Source organism: Vigna umbellata, chromosome 1, assembly GCF_029865625.1.
Source record: "Vigna umbellata cultivar VRB3 chromosome 1, Vumbellata_1.0, whole genome shotgun sequence".
NCBI lineage: Eukaryota > Viridiplantae > Streptophyta > Magnoliopsida > Fabales > Fabaceae > Vigna > Vigna umbellata.
In genome coordinates, this window is record NC_142165.1 from 66,745,466 (window position 1) to 66,757,856 (window position 12,391).

Sequence of the window (12,391 nt, forward strand, 5' to 3'; positions counted from 1 at the left end):
TCAGGAAAATACTGGAGTGTCTAGGGATAACAAAAGTGGTGAAGAATATTGTACAATCAGGAGTCTATGAAACTCAGTTCTAGTTAGAGCAATGGGGGTTACTTGGATTGACTAGGTGATACTAATAGTGGTGTGAATACTCTGTTGTAACCTTGTTGAAGATTATTAAGAGCTATATTCATCACAAAGTGCATCAGATTTGATTAGACGATTGAAAAATATTTGTTTGAGAACTTGTAGTTTGAACAGAACTTTCAAGTCAAGCGTTTAACAACTTATATAGATCTTTTAATCATTGACAAGGCTGTTAAATTATCTCTTTTGAGAAAAGTTTTCTTATAACATTGTTCAACCTCCCTTCTAGTGTTTTGCAACTACTTCAGAAGGAAGTTGTGTGAATGTTGCTAACACAAGGGTAGTGGACAAACATGGTTTGAAAATTATCCGACACGCCAAGCCACACAAGCTTTCATGGTTAAGTAAGGAAGTCTAGATAAGTCAATCCAAGTCGAAAGTTACGTCGATTTAGCTTTGATTGAAGATCAACTTGAGTCAGCTTGACCAAAAGGGTAAAGTCAAGTTATATTGTTACATAACTGACTCATAGGTTAACCTTGAACCAAATTGATTACACTAATAGTATTTGATCATTCACCAACAATGCATACTAAGTATATTAACTAGAGCTGGTCTCATGACAAAATATTCAAATATCCCAACTATTCTTTCAAACAAGTGATATATATATATATATATATATATATATATAAAAGATTCAAATGTCAAAAAGATATCTCTCACTAAATAAATGTCCAATAGTAAAACTATAAAAACTTATAAAACAAAAACAAATTTATAAGAGATTCTAATAATTTAATTTTAAAATGAAATTGTAAAATATTTTGTAATTCTTTAAGAAAAGAAATTAAATTTGTAAAAAAAAAAGTAAAGGCTAAAACTTTATGATTTTGAAAATATGTATTTTAAATTATTATTCAATTAAGATTTCATACATATTGTATTTTTACAAAAAAAAAAAACTAATTTCTGTTTTACATTGAAAAAAAAATAATCTTAAATAACCTTTTAGACTTATTTAAAAAAATGATTATAACATTATAGTATGAGACTCCACGCTTAGTACTTAATATCTTTAATATATAACACACTTTTACCAAACCTAAAAAAACTAATATAATTAATAATTAATTCGGTTGATTTAATTGATTAATGATATTATAATATAATATCCACTTAATTATCCTTAATATATAACACACTTTTACCAAACTTTAAACATACTAATAAAATTAATAATTTATTCAGTTGACTTGTTGATTATTATAAAAAATGTTATATATATATATATAATAGTAATATAGTATTTAATAAAAACAAAAAAAAGTTAATATTATAAAGCATTATAATATTTTAATGAAAAAGGCCATCAATATTTTATATAGTATACCTTTAAGAATATAAAGTAAAGTGAGGATTGATTATATATAACTCATAATCTATTAATAAAATAATTTAATATTCAACTCAATCCTAAATGCATCTTAAATATTAAAAGGAAATCTCTACCAGAAAAAATGATGACACCGAGACATTTTTAAATGCATTTTTAACAGTTACTTTATACACAGACAAGAAAAAAAAATGTTTGAGAGTGAGATGATGAAGATTAAAGCCTTAGCAACCGGAAATTTCAATTTCTAGAATTAGAAGACATTTTTGTTAGACTTAATATAACTTTTTTTCTCTATTTTTGTTAATTTTGTTTCGAGGACTATTTTTTTCAAATATTCAATATAGTTCTTTATATCATAATTTATGTTCAATTTTTGTCCTTTTAACTGACAACGTTTAAATTGTTAACGACACTGTATCCAGGTTAACCATAAGGAATGAGTTGTCATACAATAATGCTCACAGTGGCTGTGGCTTATTCAATTATCATCTCGCCACATCATCATCTCGCCACATCATCATCATCTCGCCACATCATCATCACTTTCCTCAAATCAAAAATCATAATTTCTGTAGGTTTTTGCGATTTAATGGAAAACGATCTGGGTGTTTCGTTCTTCGTAGATGGTTTTGTGTTAAACAAATTCAATGGTGGTACGATTTGGGATTTTACAGGTTTTCACGGAAGAGGCGCGATTTTGCGAATTGGGAGTTTATCGTGAATTGAGTTTTTGTAGTTTGGGTTCTGTAATTTTTGGGTTTTCTGCATGTTCAATGGTTTTGCGATTTTTAGGGTTTCACTTTGCAGGTTCTCGTGAAGTTGGGGAGAAGATAAAGATGGTGAGATGTTGATGGTGGTTCTCATGGTGCATGACTATTTGGACTAGCAATTTGGGTCTGATTCCTTGTAGTGAAAGGTTTCTTTTGTAGATTGGGTTTCTTAGTTGATTCATGGTGGCTTGTGCGGTTGCTAACGGCGAAGCTCATGGTGGTCCGACAATGTGAAGAAGATGATGGCCTAAGTGTAGTGCACGATGGCGCATTGATGGAAGGAAAATTAGGGTTTCTGATTTGAGGAAGATGGTGATTATGTGACGAGATGCGTGACAGGTCATTCCATTTTTCTTTTATGTGGAATCTATGCCATTAGCAATTTAAACGGCGTGAACGAAGAGGACTACATTGAACATAAATTATGATATAAAAGACTACATTGAACATTCGAAAAAAATAAGTCTCGCATCAAACAAAGTTGATGAAAATACAGACTAACAACAATATTAAGCCTTTCTTTTATTGTTACTGTTTCAAATAATATAAACACAAAAAAGTTAATGCATTACGTCCATGCTAATAAAATGAATTACATGTGTTTATTTTTCATCTAATACTGCCATCAATGATATCATACTTAAATAAGTAAACAACATATTTACATGCAATAAAAATAATATATATATATATATATATATATATATATATATATATATATATATATATATATATATATATATATAGATCAATATCATACTCTTTATCTACACATCATCTCATGTTATTCTGGTATATTAACTCATAAATTATTACTAAACTTATCTAACTTAGAAACATAACATCATTACTTTTAACCGAGGGGTGGAGTTAAAATAAATAACAAAACTAAAAAAGAAACAATTAGTTCAAAACAAAAATTACTAAAATTAAATTTTCTTCAAAATAGATTTCAACCCAAAAATAGTGAAAAGTTCTCAAAATCATGAATAAAGTATTTAATCTATACCTCCTACATTAAATAAAATTTACAAAGTAATTTTGTATTAAACATACCATGAATGGAGAGTAGGGTAAGATATTTTTTGCGAGGAAGGAGCAAAGGAGAGAAGATCTTTGGAAGCAAGGCCAGGCTGGACGACCACAACGGTGTCGAACATTACGGAACGCCCACTCTGCGTGGCCGAAATCTTGAGATAGTACTTGGTGCCGGCGGCCAGCTGCTTCTTCGCCTCTACCACTTCCACGAACTTCGTCTCCTCCGCCATTCCCTTCAGAGCCTGTCTCAGCCTCCGGTTGTGCTCCTCCACGGAGAAATACCCCAAGTCCTGCACCTCCTTGTTCCTCTTCACGTCCGTGATCTCCGTCTTCGACACGACCAATGTCCAGTGCGAAGCCCCACACACCAGGCACGCCAACGTTGTCACCGTCACCAGTGTCACGGCCGGTATCAATGCTGCCATCGATCAATTCAGTTACGTTTACAGCAATGGTATTGCAGTTAAGAGGGAGTTTATAGGGAGAGAGGTGATAGGGATGTTGGACACGTGAGTGTGTGAGATATTAAGAGAGAGTGGGTGGTGGCAAATGAAAACCGATGTCTGGTGGTGCTTTCCACTTAGAAAGAAGACTTCTCAAAAAAAAAAAAAAAAAAAAACGTTTTCACACCAAATCCTTAAAGTATTGATAAAAAAAAGGTTTTAATTAATAGTTTGTTTCAATTCTTATAAAAATAGTTTAAGTTCATTCTTTTTAATTATTTTTAATTTGAATTTTTAACTTTTAAAATTGATGCAATATGTCAATTTTTTTAGTAGTGTATGAAATATGTAACTTTTTGTTGTGTTTTTTTCATTCTTGTAGTTTTTATTTATGGTTACTTTTCCAAACTAGGTCTCTCCTTTTCTTTGTCTCCATTAGGATTTTATATTTGAAAAATAAAACAATTAGGTCCTTACTAGTTTCATACTAACATTGTTAAAACGTGTCACATATCAACTTGTAGATTTTCTGAATTTTTAAATATTTTTATTTTTTATTTTTTTAAATAAAAAAGTTTGTGACGTGTCAAGCTGACATTGTACCATGTGACAATGATAGTGTGACATGGCACTACTAGTGCCATGTGTCACTGTCAGGCCACGTGTCATTACATTTATCTTAATTTGGTCCTTGTATTTTTATTTTGTTTCAATTCGGTACTTGTAATTTTATTTTGTTTCAATTTAGTCCTAATACTTTTTTCAAATTAAAAAAAATTGTTCTTTCCAAATGAAATAACGGTATGCACGTTTTTCAAATTCTTGTCTTTAAATATGTTTCTGTTAAGTGAATTATTAGTGATGATGTATTCCAAATATAAATATTTAACTCTAGAAACTTTTAATGAATTGTTGGGGAAGAACTGAGACTATTTTTGTGCAGATCACCTCCACATAAATATTTATTATTGAAATGTTAACTTTTATAGTTTGCTCATTCATATTACTTAGGTTAAATGATTTCATTTATTATTTAATTTTATAGACAATTTTAAATCATGAGAATGATTAAATCTTTTTTTTTATTTCTTTTATATTTTGTTGACATGTTAGGTCAATCTTATATCATGCGGTACCATTATATATGACAGTGTTAAATGTCAATGTCAATTTTATATATTATTGTCTTATATTTGTAACACCACGATTTTTAAGATGTCACGAGTTATTAAAAATTGGTAAAATTCAAAATTTATCATAGCGCAAAAACATACTTAAAGAAAATCTTATCCAATTACATTATTTCGAGTAATAAAATAATGAAGGAAATACTCCAATTATATTGTCTTAACTTGTAAAACAAAATAGCTTTAAATGAATCTCAAGGTTATTCCTCATCCTTTCTCGAGTCAATCACATCTCTAGAACATCTGTAACATTATCTGCTGACGTATAACACATTATACGATCATCGTCGATAATTTAATTCACAAACACACAAGCACAAACATGTATGGGGTAAACTACTTATAAAACGATTATAATAACCAGATACATACATACTAATTATATGAACCATAATCAAACACACAACAAGATACATATCTTCTAATTATACCAACCATAATCAAACACATAACAAGATACATACCTTCTGATTATATCAATCATAATCAAACACCCCATACATAGTAGTAATAACAATAGGATTCCTAATCCTTTAAAATAAACAAGTCAATCGTACTGAATTACTCAATCCCCGATCCCCGATCCTTGAAATTCGATCATCTGTCCTTGATCTCTAACCCTTAATGTCATCACTGACATCTCACCCATGGACCCTTAGTTTATCCACTCATTATCACCCATGCTAACTACTTACTATAACTATTATAGTAACACCACTATCAACATAACATAACCTAGAGCATCTCAAGTACCATGACCATAATCATAAATACACCATCATCATGATTATCCCAGTCATGAACAACACCATGAGCATCACATACCATAATACCAGAGTGGAAAGAGTCCATTTCACTCCTGTACCCTACCTCACCGACTATAGCCCCTTCTACAACCCACATTAAGCTCCCCTACAAGACATTTATAGCCTCCCTTATAGATAATCTCCTTCCAATTCACACAGGGAAAAGGAAGCACCTATCCGTAGATAGAACCAGGATTTATGAGATACAAAAAGTAGACCTATCCTCCACTCTCATGCTTATCAATCACATACTCAGGTACATCCCAACACTCACTCATGCTCCACTCTCAACCACAAGTCAAACTGACCCTAAACATAATCGATTACTGCCAAAATAAAACACATCTTGGAGATGATTCAAGCATTGAAACATACATACATCAACCCTAGATCACGTGCAAACAAAGTTAACACATCATACATGTATTCAACCATCACATACTTATGTAAACATACTCAAACATATATAATACATCACTTGAATCATCCATATCCAATCATTGACATGTTATACCCCCACAATAGGGTGCAAAAGAGTCTCTCATAAAAACACCAAATAGGTTTTTCAATAAACTAAACTAACTAAGCATAATGCTTACAAATGTGAACCAAGAAGATGAAAATTCTCCAAAGCAAAGCTGCTAATGCGACATTATTTTCTCTCAAAATAGAGTTCCAGTGGACGATCCGAACAGTCTGAATGAAGAACCATACAGTGAACGACTTCACAACGACGAAAGCACTAGTGCAGGTTCTATGTTATCCAGGAATAACTTCTTCTTTATGCCAATGGAATTAATGTTTGAAGAACAAAGAGGAAACCTATAAACAATTATAATGAAATAGGCTAATTCCACTGCTTTTCCAAGATAGATTCATCATCGGGTTATCCATAGATCATTATTCAATTTATTATTGTTCAAGTTTCAAATTAATTAAAGTACATTCTTAATTAATTTGACGACGATCATGCAATTAACCAAAGTAGATTCTCAATCAAATGTAAGACCATTCTAGATTATTCACAATGAATTCAACCAAAGTACATACTCAATCAAATCCTATTGTGTTTAATCATGTATGTTCTTAAATCTTCTAACCAAATTAAAAGCTAATTAATCAAAGTAAATTTTCAACTAATTATAATTGAAATTATTACCACCAATCAAAGTACATTCTCAATTGATAGCAAAAGCCCAATTAATCATATGAAAGTTCCTAAATTTAATCAAAGTAGATTCTCAATCAAACCTAAAAACCCTTGAACTCTGATAAACAAATTTTTTATCCCCGAAAATGGAGTCAAAAACTTGTTAAGACCTCGGCAAGTGTACCAAATCGTATAATGTAATAATAAATGGTAAGACCAAGTATCGTTTCCCAAGAGACTCACGATACTAAACAGTTATGTGATTACTCAACTAATTAAGACTCTAAATAACAAATTTTGGGTTTTTGAATCCAAATGCAATAAAATAAACATGAATGCAATTTGATCAATTGAGACTAAACACAAGAATAAATGGATGAAGTTGATGATATTGTTGTTGGATTTAGATTTCACCTAATTTACTCTCATGCATATATGAATTTATCTTCTTCAATAATGTTAATGCCACTTTCTAATTTACCTTAAACCCGATGTCTTGGTGAAGAAAGCCTACTCCTAATTACTAGTTCACAATGTCTTGACTCCCTAGGAATTAATCATGCATTACATTCGCACAAAAGCTTAAAGGCAACCGATCCTCCTATTCCTATGTCTAGGTAATATTGTGTCCGGGAGAATTTCCTTAGTTCTAGATTTTCCTGTATGTGTCCATATTGACAAAATCAATGATCATGCAATTGAATGAGTTAAACAAAGCATGCAAAGAGCAAAGAGGAAAAACCCTAACAATTAATGAAGTAAAGCATATATAATCAAGAATCAATTCAATACATGAGAGTTTAAGAGGTTACATCTTTCCCAACAATAAATAAGGTTTAGCTCTCCATTATCATGGAGAAACTAGATGATCAATGGAATGAAAGAATGAAAGAGATAGAAAAACCCTAGAAAGAGAAGAGGAGACTCCCCCATCCCCAAATCTGCCCCCAAGGGGAGAAAAGTGTGTTTCTGTGCTCAAACCATCAAAATATACCATCCCTAGGACGTGCAAGTCCTTAAATAGAACATAAAAATAACAGAAAACAGGTCCAAGCCCATAAAAATGTCGCTCAACGACATTTTTGCCGCTCAGCGGTAAGTGCGGCTCTTCAGAATGAAGCTCAGCTGCATTTTTAGCCCTCAACAGTGATTTCGGCACTTCAAAACTCTCGCTTAGCGGTAATTACCACTCAACACAACTTTTTCTGCACTCTGGTTGACTTTTTTGCATTCTGGATGACTGGTTGACTGATTGACTTTTCTGCATTCTGGTTGACTTTTCTGTATTTCAACCATTCGGTACTTTAACTCTTCTTTCAAATCATTCCAATAGCCTACAAAATCAAGGGATTCTAACACAAAACCATTAAATTCACCTTCAACTCTCTTATTCACAAAACTAAAGTAAAAACATGAGTTCAAGCAAGCTTCTAAGTCAAAAAAGGGAGTTTTTAATATCAAAATTAAGTATAAAAATAACGGTTTTTCAACCGTTATTAAACTCATATGATCAATATGTATGTAAATTCAAACACCATATGATGTAAAAATCATTACTTTTAATATGATTGAGAGATGAAAGGCATAGAAAGAGAGCAACTCAATTCAATAATCAAAAGAAACAATTACATTAATTCAACTTAACCTCAGAATCCATAATGAAAGTATAGTGGAATAGCCCTAAAAGCTTAGCCCTCCATGGATGAAGTAGAATACATGGCAAAATAAAAGTGAGAGGAGTGGTGGATGAATGAGTTATGATTTCTGCCTCCCCTGGGTCTCTTTATATAGGCTTGATTGGGCTTGGACTCTGAATCTTCTATTGATAAGATCTTTTATCTTATATCTAATATCTTCCAAATATTCAATAGATTTAATCGGTTTTTGAGAGTATTTGATAATATCTTTTCTAGATTCAAAACAATTTGGCAAATATTATCTTTTGATATATTTTCTCCAAATTATCTTTTAAAATATCTAACAGATTTGAACTTGCCCAAAATTTCAATTCAACCCATTTTATTTTATTCAAAATTGCATAGAAGTCCAGAAATTTTCTCTAATTGCACTTTAGCCTTTTCTTTCTTTTCAAAATTGCAATTCAAACTTTAATTCCAACTGCATCAACAAACATTAGACTCTCCAAAATAATTTATGCAACTAAAATCACATTTTAAGCCTCTTTAATTCCCGAACCCGATAAAGCCAATCATGCAAAATCTTATTCAAATAAATCATTTAAGCACAATTATTACACTAAAATTTTGAAATTAAATCTAAAATGTGGGCATAAATATGCACTCATCACAATCCGAACGGTCAGAATGAAGAACCATATGTCTGGAATGCACTGTCCAAAAATCAGCCCGATTCAACGGTGAATGACTTCACAACGACGAAAACACTAGTGCAGGTTTTATGTTATGCAAAAATAACTTCTTCTCTTCGTTTAGGATGTTTTATCCCAAACTAGATCTCTGATTGACGATCCAAATAGTCAGAATGAAGAACCATACGTCTGGAACCCACTTTCAAAGAATCAGCTCGATCCAATGGTGAACGACTTCATAACAACAAAAACACCAATGTAGGTTTTATGTTATGCGGGAATGACTTCTTCTCTTCCTTTCTTTCAAACTATGCTTTTCCCTCTCTTCAAATGACTCTAATATGCTATACTAATTTTATCTATCTCCACTTAAACAAAATAAGACATAATGGTCCACATAATTTTTCCTATTCTCTACAAAGGAAGGGAACCCAATAACCCAACACTTACAACATATAATTGCATTGAAACCCCCAAACATCATAACTTTGTTCTCCCTTAACATCAACCCTCACTAGTACAAAAACAACGTACAACGTCAAATATTTTGGGCTTTTATCGACAAATTGGAGTGCGACATCATATCGAGAGACGTAAATTTAACATCGAATTATCTAGGCCGACGTTACTTGTTTATAGACATGTCGGCTAATAAAGAGCGCGACGTCTAATATGTGATAAATAGTTGTATTTAAAGGAGGATTTGACGTCCATTATAAGCGGTTGAGACGTAAAGTTGATGTCCAATAGAAAAAGGCTGGAAGTAAAGTTAACGTCAAATTTAATGTGAAATGATGTTATCCTCGCTAAGCCAGAGACGAGCTCGCACAAAGTTGCATTTCTACTGATTTTCAATGTAAAAGATTTGACGTCAAATTTGATGGGTAGCCGACGTTACCAGCGCTGAGCTAGAAAGAAGCTCACCCAACGTTGCATTGCGTTGCATTTTTATGGTTATCCACTGTAAAAGGGTTAACGTCGATTAATGTAGATGCTAATATACATATATTAACGTCGAGCAATGTGCAGTTCGACGTAATTTCCAATGTTTTTCTTTTTAAATTTATTTCGTTTTTGCTCATTTAACCAAAGTTGAAATACATAAACCGGTTTTCCAATTCATATATTCACATAATTCATCAATTCACAGTTTAAACCATGCTATCATCAATTCATCAATTCCAATTCAAAAGTAAAACTAAAAGACTAAAGTAAATGTTATCATCAAAACAAAAAGAACCTTGTTTTCCAATTCATATATATTCACAGAATTCATCAATTCACAATTTATTTAAACCATGCTATTATCAATGACATGATGTAGTAGCCACATGTCCAGGAATCTGTCTACTTGTTACACTAAACATGGGAAAGAACTTAGTCAAACGTAATGGTTTAAATTTGACTACAAAAATTAATAAGTTAAAGATCAACGAATTCAAACCTTAGAATATATAATTTCAATTTGTTGTGCTTTGGGCTTAGCCACAACTCTAAACAAATTTGAAACATTTGAAACATTAGAAATATAAGTTAATATATTAATATCATGATGAAATGATATTATTGAATGTAATACTTACGTTTGTAAAAAGGACTTCAAATCTGATTTCATCTTCCTATGAAGAGAACAAAACCATACAACTTGTGCCTTTTTTGGAATGATCAACATCATTTGCCAATGGCCCCTAACATGTACCAACAAGTAGTGAGTTTATTGATTAAATTTTGATAAAAGTTGACAATGTTGAAAAACACATACCCATCAATGCGTGGTGCGATATACAACTCTCTTTTAGACTTAGTCATCCATGTTTGCATATATGATTGTCTTGAATATAATGTGTTTCTAGATGGTTGAATGGTCTGAGATTCAAGAAAACCAAACATTGTTGCCCGACCTTGTTCCACTATGATGGTGTCCATGTACCTATAACAATAAAGTTAAGTATATTTATTAAAAAGTATTATTACTAATATTCAAAAAGTTAAATAATAATTAAAAAACTTACATGCACCATAGTTGTATGCATGAAATGTTCAACATTCTTTCTCCACCAATGATCTCCAATGCGTCATTTAAAGCAATATACAATGGGACATGACACTGACGCTAAATGTTCTTAACTCCCATTGTAGCTCTACCAGTCCTTTATTCAACTTATGTAATTTCTTCATCAATATGCTTAGAGTATCATCATCATCATCTGCTTCCTCATGATCTTCATTCATAGGTTGAGCCATTGGTTGTTTCTCAAGACGGTAGGACTACAAGTCACACTTACAGAAGTTAGGAATCATTTAATTATAACGTCAAGATTTAAATAATAAAAATAAGAATATAATACTGCTGGTGGGCCAAAATATGGCATGATCATAGCCTTATGCCAAGCTATAAATGTGCCTAAGGCCTCCCCCACGAATTGGATTTCAAATGTAGGCACTAACACTTAAGCTTGGGGGTCTCTAACTTCATTAATCGTAACTCGCACGTGAGTGGGGAATAAAGGAGAACCATGAAGGGTCTGGCCTCCTGCAACCTGTCGTCCCACGGCCACTACGCGCGGAGGATCCTCATCAACCAAAAACTGATACTAACAAGTGTAATAAGTAGGATCTATAGTAGAGCATGAGCCTTTGGTGCTCACACGAGGTGCGATAGGATCATTGTGGGGACGTCCTCCTGCTGTTGATGAGACACCTGTAACACCCCAATTTTTGAGATGTCACGGTGCAATTTCTTCCAAAACCTTTCTTTAAAACATTTATAAAGGATAATAAACTTTATTCGATTAAAGTTGTGGAAGCTAAACATAGTCATGAATGTTGTCTGGAAATCTCAGAATATCACTTTTACATAAAAAATACTAAATTGAAAAACTTTTAAATATCAGAAAATAAATAATAAATCCCCGAACATAACATGCCAACTCTCGTCAGCTACTTAGATACGATTTTATATGCAAATCATCTACTCCCGTACAAGTACGATCATCGTAGGTGGAAACCACAACCACAACATTTCAGGGTGAGCAACCAGAATTATCATATCACACAATATACAATAATTATATTAACTACAATAATAACCCAATCATAAACATATATCATCATAAACATATATCATCACAACATTAACATCACAATATTATAATCACAACAATAACATCACAACATTAACATCACAATTCACT

The 12,391-nt window shown here is 32.0% G+C and overlaps 1 pseudogene; it reads right to left on the reverse strand.

The window, feature by feature from the left end:
- Positions 1-3,151: 3,151 nt before the first annotated feature.
- On the reverse strand, positions 3,152-3,819 carry LOC124842817 (cysteine proteinase inhibitor B pseudogene; annotated as a pseudogene).
- Positions 3,820-12,391: the final 8,572 nt, after the last annotated feature.